Below are 12428 nucleotides of genomic sequence, written 5' to 3'. Positions count from 1 at the left end.
AGAAATATTTTAGAATTTTAGTTGCTTCCTTCCTATCTACTTCTTTGGCAGCACCCTTCCTCTGCTGTGCTTTAATAAAGAAGGAACTGTGTATGTACTTTATCGCTCTTAGGAAAACACTTCAGAAATCAATATGCTGGCTACTTTCAGATAGACTCAAAGAATACAGTAATATCTCAGTTCATAAATGCTTCTGTTTGCAAATAATTTGATTCACAAACAAAAGCATTTGGCAAAATTTTGCTTCCATTTGCAAACCCTGCATTGGGCAAACCCAATGCATTGGATGATGAACATGACCGTGTCCATCTTCTCCACACAAACACAAGCCATGTTCCCCAAATCAGAAAACAAATTAAGTTCAGGATCCAAAGTACCCTAATTTTAGGGCTCTTAAACTGCAGACTGCTAGAGAAATGATTATTTGCAGACAGGAAAGGATAGCTACAGGTTACTCTAGAGAGAGCAACTAAAGAATATGGCATAAAAACTAAAGAAAATGGTAAAAGAAAGGAAATGCTGTAAGATAGAAAGTTATATTTAGGGCCTGGGATTTAGCTCAGTGGTTCCGGTGCCTGCTTTGCAAGTACAGGGACCCGAGTTCAATCCCTGGTACCAAAAAAAAAAAAAAAAAAAAAAAAAAAAAAAAAAAAAAAGAAAAGAAAAGAAAGTTATATTTAATAATGCAATTCTCTGTAGTCATGAGAAAGTCCTATTTTAAAAATTGAATTTAGTGTATAAAAATTTGAAATATATTTCCTGTTCAACTTACTCACTGAACAATGCCCACTTTCCGGACTTCTTGCCCCTGAGGTGAAGCCTCTTGCTTTTTAGGATCCTTCCAAATCTCATTAAATTCTATTCTAAATAAGAACCCCATAGTACTAAAATCCTCTCCTCGTTAACTTCCTGGGCTTCTATTTTGTGCTGCCAAGGCACTTTTAAAAGACACTTTCCATTCCCTTTTCTTTTTATACCTCTTCTGGAACTTACTAGCTTTCTTCTTAAAACTTTAAAGTCCACGGGAAAAGGCAGAAGAAAAATATAGTGTGCATAAATTTTTAAAAATGTATTGCAATAAAAACATATTGTCATTTAATCTTCCTCACAATATATCCCTTCACTTGAAACACTTTTATCCCATTATTCTTGCCAATTTAGGAAGCAGTTCTAGAAGTCCTCATTCATGAATGCTTTTAATTGTTCTATTATGTCTACCGTGATATCCTGAATCAATTCAAAATGTTTATCTTTCATAGTTAGTGTGAGTTTTGGGAAGTGCTGGAATCAGCAAAATGCCAAACATGGTGAATAAAGTAGATGAGAAAAGACCATGATATTTTCACAAGTATGCCTTTTTGTTGGATGGCACTCAGAAGCCATCTGTTGTCACACCTCATAAAGATACTCGTGAAAAGGGACTTCCTGCACAGCTTCGGAAAGTGGTCACAATGATGGAATAATGCCGTTCAAAGCAAGCAGTTTTTTAGGAAGATTAACAGCAATGTGCCTTTTACTGTGATAAATTAATCATTCACCATATTTTTGTTAGGGCCTTGCATTAAAGCCCTCTAGCTCTAACTCTGCAAAGAAAGGAAAATGCCCTGAGTCTCAGTGCTCACTGATTGTGCAGGTACCTCACGAAGCACAGACTTAATGGACATGGGGTTTGATGGAAACCAAAGGTTATTTCCTGTAGTATCTTGGCGGGGCTTCTCTCCAGCTTTCAAATGCTTTCTCTTGGGCTTACTAACATTCACCTCCCTCATTCATTTATATCAAGTGATATAAATGATCAGAATTAATCCTGAAAACCACAGATCTGTGGAAGGAGTGGAGCTTTCCCTCATTACTTGGCATGTCCACGACTGCCCTACTATTGTTGCTCAGTCTTAGTCTTGGCAAGTACAGATCAAACCCCATTATTTAACTAGAAAAATATTGCACTCCTAATCTTCAGGAGAAGTGTGAGGTGCAAACAGGGCCCTGGAAATATTCCCCAAATGATGCTCTCCTGTGACTCTGCACTAGGACATCTTGTCTAAGATATAGACTTGATCAGAGCCTTCTTCCTCCTTCCATGTGAACATCTGGAACAATTCTCTCTTGCAATAAGTTACAATCATCAAAGGAGAGTACTGACCTTTTGCAAGTGGCATGGGTGTGCATTATAGATAGCAAATTTTGCAGATGACAAATTATTTTCTTGCCACTATAAACTCCCTCATGATCTTGTATTAAACTCTACCTTTTCTCTTCCAAAGAAAGTCCCAGTCATATATCAAAATATAAACTACACTGCTTTGGCTTTCTCTATAGTACTTTGTCCCCATGAACAGCAATAATTACAATATTGCATATTTTACTGTCCCAAAGGACAGTTCAGTTTTTCTCCTTGTGCTGCAGTCTTAGCACACTATGTGACTGGCAGATATGGAGAATACCCAGTGGTTGACATCATTTCAAGTTCCTATTTTATTGTGGCTTTTGTACTAGTGGCCAGGGGAAGAAGCAACAGATTAAACTAAAGGGCCCTTACTTTCCCACAGCTTAACGTTACTGACAGCTAGACAATTATTAATAAGTGCTGTTTAAATGTAAGACCATCTGCCAAGGAATACTAAGTGATGCATGTCACTATGATGATCTTAATTGCCAGAGGTCTGTGCTGCTTTCTTTTACAATGACCTGCTCTGTTCCTTTGCAATTCCTAGAGTGACTATGACTAGTAAAAGTATTAGAGAAAAGAAGAGCTCTCCCACACAGGAAAGCCAGCAGTGAGCCAACAGCCTCTTCATTTTCCAAGAGACATTTTCTTCACATATGCTTTTTAAAAATTGATTTTACTACAGCATGGACTATAGCTCTATAGCATCAGATGCACACATGCTCACACACCCATACTCACATGCGTGTGCATAATCACATGCACATTCTAATACACATCCCTCACAAGTACTCAGACCTTTGCACATACAAGAGGAAATGCATACATATACACTCTCACATATAAAGACACATGTACATATTCACAGGTTCACATGTGTGCAGGCACATGCACATGTCCTCAGTTCATATGTACATACATAAATGTACACAAATACTTATTCACACATATACATGCATGTACATTTGCACACAGGTATTCACATTCCATTCACATCAAGGTTCACACACAGTTACAGACATATACTCAAAATCACACACAAATGAATATAGTCTTACAAACACAGAGAGAGAGACACACACACAAACACTAACACAAACACAAATTCAAACACATACATTTGCACGTGCACACCAACACCAGAGCACACCTCACTATTGCAACTTTGCAAAAGTGAATTTCTGTTTCTGGACTATGTGTTCAGGCAGCATTAAGTCTGCTCCTCTGACGGAAGGATAGCCTGACTCTGGAAAGTGAAACTGAAGACGTGTCTGATAACTTTGCTGCATTTTTTGAACATTTCTCTCCCAAAGACGTGAAGCATTTCCATTCCCACGCAAACCGTTATTTTCAGGAGAAATTTCTATTTTCCCACAGAGATGGTGACACATCTTCAGGTGGGAGTTTATATTTAGCAAGGCTCTCTGCACGGACAGCTGGGCAGTACAAACCTGACTACTCCTTACCAGAGCCGACCGTGGGAAACTGTCACCATTCATCAGCCACAACACAACGATGGAACAATAAACCCTGGGTAGTCAACGGTTCTGCTTCCATGGGTGCTTCCACAGTCTATTCAAGATCTGCTTTTCCTCTAGCTCTTCCCCAACGTCAAAATGAACAGCAAAGGTAGACGTTTTGATCAGATTAAGGACGAAAAGGCAGCCAGAACAGCACAGCTAAAGACACTCAAGAGAACTTTCAGAACCACTTCAGAAAGTGGCAAGGACCATGGAATAAATGGGTTTGAACTGAGGGGGAGTATTTTGAGGGAAATTAATGGCAATATGTCTTTTGATAAATATTTTATTTAAACATTCATTGTACTTTTTATCACATCTCTTATACTATTATTATTCATGTTTTAGAAAAACCTTGTCACCAAAAGCCTTAAACCTGCTCCTCAGTAGCTGTCTTGACACCTTTGTCCTATGCTCCAATGGGCCATCAAACATCTCATTCTGTCTGCTTCATCACCGTACTCTTCCTGTGGTTCAGAGGGAGGGTTCCATGGCTAGGACTGTGTGTGAGTGTCCCCCCTTCCTCTTCAACTTTCCCTTTGACATCAAGTATACTTTCAGAAGTACAGACCTATTGTTAGATCACTGGTATTGGAAGAAAAAATATAAGAAACAAATCACTAAGGAGATTTTTGACAGTATTTGCAATACTTTCGCAATGCTGCAAAGTTTATATTATCAAATCTAATTCTGTGTACTTATATAATTAAACTTCATACTTCGTATACGTAGCACATGGTATCAACAATGAGATACATGTTCCATGGAGATGCTGATGAAATCTTGCTTTGCCATAAGATCTAATCCTGTGGCAACATACACAGGAGGCCAATAAGAGGCTGGGAGGGATTTCTTTCTAATTAATTTTTATTAAGTATTCAAAGAAAACCATTTATATTTCCCAAAGTACAACTTTTAATGACTCCATCTAATGCTCATATGGTTTTCTGCGTTAAACTGTTTCCCTGTAGCATTTTCTTTCTCAGTTTGTTAGAAGAAAATGTTACAGAGAACAGGCTCCATTGTATTTTAAATTTATGTAAATTGCTGAGTAGATGCCCAAAGGGTATATGATAAATGCCTTTCCATAAATCATAAAATGAATAGGTGCACAGAGATTTCTCAGCAGCCGATCAGACTGATGCGGGCATCATTGTTCCCTGCCTGTGATCTGGAAAGCTCATTCAAAAAAGTCTGATCTGACTCAGTATGCTGTAGTGCTCATTGTGGGTCACCTCTTTCATTAACTATTGAGCCATGTCAGAGGACTTCCACTAGGCATGTTTGCTAACATGAGGACCCAGATTTACTTCCCCTTTTGTCTATGGACAAAATACATGAATCAATATTTGTAGACATTAGACAGTAGACACCCTCAGACCACAATGCCTTTGAGAAAGGAAACAAAAGAGTCAATCCTTCTGTTCACAACAGATTCATACCTAGAAGCATATTAAGAACATGAAGCAAGGAGAGGGACTCCAATCACTCCATGCCAGTAATGTTGGGTAGATAGGACCAGACTGGACACTGAGAAGATAGAAGTTTCTGGAAACTGCAGAACCCTGAAAGGGAGCATGTTACCCAGAACAAAAGCTCCAAAATAATGCACAAATAGCTCCTCAGATCTTTGCTCAATATTAAGTGAGCACGCACGCATGTATGGAGAGGGGGGTTTCTATAAGTTTATGCAAAAATGGCTAGAAAGTAGGGAGTTGCCCTCCTGACTCTGGTGATCACTTGATTCAACAGAAATCTGAAAACAGACATTCCTCAAGCATTTACCCAACTGTCCTCATGTGAGAGGCCAGACTAGGGCTGCTCCTAGGCTGAACTCCACCTAGGTATGCTGAAAAGAACTCATGTTGAACCATAAATGATTTCCCTCCCCTCTGAGCCAAGCCCAGAACTCTTTCCTGGATGACAATTTTAAATTCAAAATATCCAACAAAAATTATTAGTCATTCCAAGAAACAAAAATCTAGTGAATCATATCTAAAAAGAATTACATTTTCCAGGTCTTTGTAGTTTAGGAGAACCAGAGCTCATTCTGTATTTCCACGGCCACAGATCCAATCCACTTCCTTTGTGCTAAATTCTACTTCTACATGAAGGACAGAATCACACAGGACAATTCAAGAAGACATTTGTTCTGTGTGTACATGTGTGTTTTTATTTGATCGATGGTTTGATTGATTGATTAATTGATTTTTGGTGCTCCTGAGGATGGCCCAGGGCTTTCACACTGTTTCACCACTAGCTCTTCTTTAGTTCTTTTTATTTATGAAAGTGTTTGATGAAGTCATTAAGGTACCGAAGCTGTGCTCAAACTTCTGATCCTCTTACCTGAGCCTCCCAGTAGCATATCTCTCTTAACAAATGCAAATTTGATTTGCCCTGAGATTTCTAAACTTATGACAATTTCACTTCAGTCTCCTTTGGAAAGTTTAATTGATGTTGATTTAATTAATATTAATGTTAATTTAATGTTAATTTTAGTTAATTTGCTGGACATATTTTCCTAGTAAGAACTTGTTTGAGTTCAGAGTACATGCTTCATAGCCAAAATGTTGAGCTCCCCAGGATAATATGTACGGGTACCACCATCAGATAGACTTTAGCTTGATTTTACTGAGGAGCCTCCAAAAGGTATCCTTGGCAAAACATCGAGCTATTTAAATATCTGATCCCCTAAAACTACCATTTGGTTAGAGGCTGCCAATTATTCTCTGGCTTGATTATTACCTTCTATCTGAAAAAACAAAAATTGGTTACTAGGTATCAGGAAGAAAGTGTGTATGGCTAGCCAGGCAAGTAGCAAATCTTTCCTGTCCATTTTCCTCAGCACATCCTTACTGAAGCTAAGGATGGTAATTGCAATGATGGTACTTGGCCATGCTATTGGACTTTAAAGCCTAAGGTAATATCTAATTTCTAAAAATGAGCAATTAGTTAACCATATTACCATTGCAATCGCAATCTCCTTTTGGCAACTATTTATGGCTATTTTTAAAATTATCATAGAATTTTGGTTATGTAGAAGATGGCGTTTTAAAAACACAGTCTCTCTTGCACTCTCTTCCTGGCACTGCTCTCCTCTCACTTGGAGTGCTCTGTCCAACCCCAAGCATCAAACTTAATAGAGAACAGAACTCCGCCGCCTACCTGGAGTATCCACATAGGAGGCTGAGTGGGAGGAGACTGCTCTAAAACTGTACCACATCAGAAAATGCTCGACTTGGGATCAGTGAAGGAAGAGCATTTTCATGGTGCTAGCCTTCAGGAACACCGGCCATGTCCTATAGGAGATGTCGAAGTTAGGAATGCAGTTGGAATATTTCTTAGGATGTGGGAACTCTGTTATGTGGGTTACATTTCCCAGCTCCTGGAACACTTAGGCATATCTTACACACACACACACACACACACACACACACACACACAGTCATCATTTTTTAAATGAATGAATGAATGAAAATTAAGTTTCTGTGACTCCAAGAACTTTTTGTGTCATTTAAATCATTTAAATTTGTAATCTTTCTAGGTTTACTCAATGTTTAGTATAAAAACCCATATAAATATGAATTAGTCTGGATTTTCCACAATTTAAAAAAACTAACAGCACGGGGGGGGGAGAGAGAGAGAGATTATAAAATTATAAAAAATATCAAGCCCCAGGGCAGGGGATTTAGCTCAGTGGTTCCACTGCCTGCCTCGCAAGCTCAAGGACCCGAGTTCGATCCCCGGTACCAAAAAAAAGAGTAAGATAAAGAATATCAAGCCCCGTCACCCCATGTGGCCAAGGCAAGCAAAACTATAGCTGTCGAGGACCTGGTGTTGCTGCTGTTCGGGACTGCCCTCCTGGCTTCTCTCTGGAGGAGCCTCAGACCCACTCAAACCACGTCCACCACACGGTGGAGCTGGGCCTGGACATTGACGAAGACAAAGCGACTGAGGAAGAACCCAGTGCTGCTGTTCCCGACGGACCCCTCCCCCTTAGGGGGCTAAGGATGCATCTCAGAAGGAAGACGATGAGGAGCTTCTGTTCCTAGGAAACCTGTGCCCTCTGTATAATGTCCTGACTGCTCTCCCAGAAGTCTGAGTGGCCACTGTTCCACCTCACTCCCTCTGCTGACGTATAGTGGTTTTCTCCTCTCCATCCTGTGTCTAAAGCAGGAAGTAAGGGCCTCAAGCCTCGTCCCCTCCATAATTTGGCAGCAGGGTTGGATGTTGCATATGTGGTCTTATTTTTTATTTTATTCTGAAATTAAAAATACTGATCCAGGAGAAAAAAAAAGAATTGATTCAAGCCATTGCAGTGGTTGGTGAGTGGTAAACGCATGAGCCCACAGTATGAGCTAACGGGCCCAGGACCCAGCAAAGTGGAAGGCACAATTCCTTTGGAAGGCTATGAGCTAGAGAATCTCCTCTTTCTTGGGAGTTCAGTCTTTTTTTGATCATTTTAGACCTTTAGCTGACTGAAAGCCTCCCACCCTTATTGTGAAAGTTATCTGCTTACTCAAAGTTGGCCAATTTAAGTGTTAATCAAATGTACCCTCCAAATTGACACAAAGTTAACTATCACAAAAACACTGGTAAATCATATTGATACCCACGTTTTCTCAAATTTCTCTTTAAAATGCTCTTGCTGGATTCAATTCTACTTCTAACTCAACATCTTTTCCTCCTTCTCCTAATCCCCTTACTCCACTTCAACCCCTTTTCTTCCATCAGCTCCTCCTTTTTGATGGGTTAACTACTGTCCTTAAATTTCTGAAAAAGTCTAAAACATTAAAAACTCATTGTATTCTAACTCATCCCAAAAGAGAAATGAATTTACTGAAACTAGAATTCCTGTATATGGAGGCAATTCTTTTCCCTTTAGCCTGTGTAATGGGGTGTATATGTGTAACAAATAAAGCAACATTTATGAACTAGCATATACAAAGTTGTGAAATTTAGATAGGGATAAAGATATGAGCCCCTGTGCGATCAATTAAAGGAGCTCAGCATATGTATGATTTTATTCAGGTTAAATGTCTCTTACCGAAATGTTTGGGATCAGAATTGCTTCAAGTTTGAAGTTTTTCTGAGATTTTATCATATTTGCATAGGCTTTGCCAGTTGACCATCTCTAATCTGGATATCCAAAATGTAAATGCTACAAAACTCAGAACTGTTTGAGTGTTGTCTTGGCTCTCTAGAAATTTCAGAATTCAGAGCATTTGGATTTGGGGTTTTAGATTAGGGAAACTCAATTTGTATTTGAAATACTACCAGGTATCCATTTAGCATCACTTCTTTTCTTATATATTCTTGTTTTCAGCTGGATTCATTCACATTAATTATTAGAGTTAATAACTACATAATATTTACTTGGATCTTTAAGTACCATTCCACAAAAAATCAATCAGATTTTTTACTGATAAAGTTTTGACTAAAATTTCAGTTCAATCAAAATAGAAACTTAAGTAACAATCTAAATAAATCTGAATTATTAGAAGTTATTCTTCCTTTTCCCTTTTGACTTAAATGTAAATCAAAATTTCTGATAGGAAAGTTGGAGATGACAGTTTATTACTACACAAAATACATAAAATTAAATTATTTTATTTCTAAAAGAATAAGCTTGACCTATTAAACTATTTGATTGGAATCTTAAAATTTCTGTTAATGGCAAGAGCAAGTAAACCTGAACAGATTGTTTTAAATATATTTTTGCCTTTTACGAAGTCATTCTAGATAACAGCTGGAGTTGCCAGCCAAACTAGAATTAAATTTGAATTTTGAATTTCAGATAATTAATAAATAATTCTATAGTATATATTTAGCATTAGTATATTTAATATCTCAGATATTGCATGGGATTTACAATATATACAAGTATTTGTTGTTCATCTGCAATTCAAAACTAATTGGGAATCTTCTTCTGTTTGTTAAATGTAGCCTTCTTGATAACAGCACATTAGACAATTCTCCACAAGCTAGATTGTTCTTGTCATTCATTTGTACAAAACTCCATGCCCATTAAAATTTCAGAGGCATTTTTAACAATTTTAGTGTTTTCAGGTGATTAATTTTCAAGTATTTCCCATCTTTGCTACCAAGTCTAACAATGAAATGGCATATTGCAGGGATGGGGAAAGGGTTAGAATGAAGATAGAAATAAGAGAGTAGGGGACTGTATTATAATTAACAAATTGTGTCCAAAAGCTAGCCACTCACTAAATTCTATGCTATGCTATGGTATGTTTGTGTTCCTCCTTAATTCGTGTATTGAATCTAAACCTCACTATGATGCTATTAAGAGTCTCATGCTCTACCGACTGAGCTAGCCGGGCGGCTTATGATGCTATTAAGAGCTGGGGCCTTTGGGGGCATGACGAGGTACCAGGGCAGATCTTCACAAATGAGATTAGTTCCTCTACAAAGAGACATCAGCAGGAAGGCAGCCTTGCTCCTTCCACCAGATGAAGACACATAATAAAACAATAGTCAGTGAATTGGAAAAGAGGCCTCTGTCAGACACAGAAGCTGCCAGGGCCTTGATCTTGGAACTGTGGAACTATGAAAAAATTTCCATATTTATAAGCAATAGCACTATGTTATAGTCATCTAATCAGACTAAAACAATGGCATAGAAAGCACAAAAATAGTAAAACTATTCTTTGAAAAGACACTAGGAAAAAATACAGAGTAAGCAACAGTTAATATAAATTTATCAATTGAAAAGAAACAGCTCATTGAAAGAGGATGGACAAGTTCCAAATATAATAAAATCTTCCTGAATATAAGCTCTCTAGATGAGCCACAGAATGCTCTGTGGCATAATCACCACTGCAAAGAGAAAGTTGTCCAAATTGTTTCCCAGCCTATCAGTCATGGTGCTCTGTGCTTTGAGTACCAATGTTTCTATGCAATTAATACTAAACCTTCCAGAGATGCTCTGACCTCTGAGATTGTGGGGGCCATTAGCATTATATCAAGAGAAAAACCTTTAAAACATTGTAACAGTGAGTCTTAGAAAAATGAGAATAAATTTATGTAGCAAAAGGATACACAAGAATCAGAATATAAGAAAGGTGTATGTGCAAGATCATATATAATGCTATTTGAATTGTTCTACATTTTTATGCTTATAGTTTTTATTGCTCTCATAAGGGAATCTACTGGTAAAGGAACTAAAGTGAAAAGAAATGTGCTTCTCTGAAAGTTTGAACCAGTCAAATAGCAAGTCTGTGTGATCTTAGAGAAGCAACAGTGGTTTTGGGTTTCACTCTGTGCCCCTTGCTCCTCAGCGGCAGAACTGTGCTGAATCTGAACTGAGAATGTTGTTGAAAGGAACAGGAAGACAAGTTGAAATCAGAAAAGCACCACTTTCCTTTGCAACTGCCTGAGGCTCTTCACTTACATCTGTGAAATATGCAGCAGCTGCTAATGAAAACGTCGGTCCTGGGAAGGAAAATCAGAATGCAAGTGTGTGAAAGCTGTCAGCTGCGTGGCCCAGGAGCTCTATAATATTAACCTCTGTGCAAGTTTAAATTGTACCTCTAGCACCGAGATTACTGAATAAATGTCCTACCGTATCAGCATCAGAGAGGGGATCAGAGCTGCCCTGCATTCCAAACACTTCACAATCAGGTTAGCACAGAAGGAACTGAAAATCTTAGTATTGCAAGTATATTATATGCCATATAATATTTAGGAATTTCCAGGCTTAGGAATATGTATTTTGTGCACCAGATCAGCAAGTAAAATTTACCATAAGAAGTTGGAAATATCAGGTTATGAGAAAATAAAAAGATACAAAAAGGAAATATTTGTGTATATTCCGCCAATGCTATATTGTACCAGTCATGCAACCCATGCTTACTTAAAATAGTAAATTAAAATTTCCTCTAGTAAGAGGTTTTTCATGGTTTATTTATATTTGTAGGATTTTAAAGACTATTTCCTAGAGGAAAGGGAGGAGACAACTAAACCTATCATTAAAAGTGAATTGAAAATTGTTTTCTATCCACTATTTAACATTGCCCACCTATGATAAAACATTAAATTTTATAATGAAAATGCTCCTGTGATCAGAGCTCTAAAACTACATTTTATACCTTATGAGCTTCTGATGAAGTCATATTTAAATATTCTAGCATAAATTAGTCATGCATATAATCTGCATAAGTAACTGTGTGACTTTAAAATCAAAGTCGATTTTACTGAATCAAAATGTCAGAAATATCACCAGAATATCATCTCTACTATATCTCTTTCTGTTTCTGTCATTCACACTTATATAAGCATATGTATATTATATATATATATATACTTATATAAGCATATGTATATTATATATATAATATATGATATATATCCATATACAGGATGTATATTGCAACATATATTGTTAGGGAATTGATCATGTTAAAGTATGCTGTGATGCTGCCTCACAGGCTGCATTCTCCTGGTACATCTTGGCTCCTAAAATGACCTCATGCCCTTATCTCTGGTTTCCCTCCCCTTCCAAGGCCACAGTGGTCCAGGAAGTTGAGACCTGTGTCTGCAGGACTGGGCCCATAAAAGCAATCTGGCCTGTGATAGGTTAAAAGTAGCTCACTCCTCATAAATAAGCAATAGCCCACCCCAAAACTGATAAAAGGACCTTCCTTTCTTTGTTCTTCTCTCTCCTTCTGCTTCTTCTTCCTCCTCTCTCTCTCTTTCTCTCCCTCTCTCTCTCTCTCTTTCTT

Source organism: Fukomys damarensis, unplaced genomic scaffold, assembly GCF_012274545.1.
Source record: "Fukomys damarensis isolate Sample0158 unplaced genomic scaffold, DMR_v1.0_HiC HiC_scaffold_14, whole genome shotgun sequence".
NCBI lineage: Eukaryota > Metazoa > Chordata > Mammalia > Rodentia > Bathyergidae > Fukomys > Fukomys damarensis.
The sequence above is the reverse complement of the archived record's forward strand: the minus strand, read 5'-3'. Positions refer to the sequence as shown.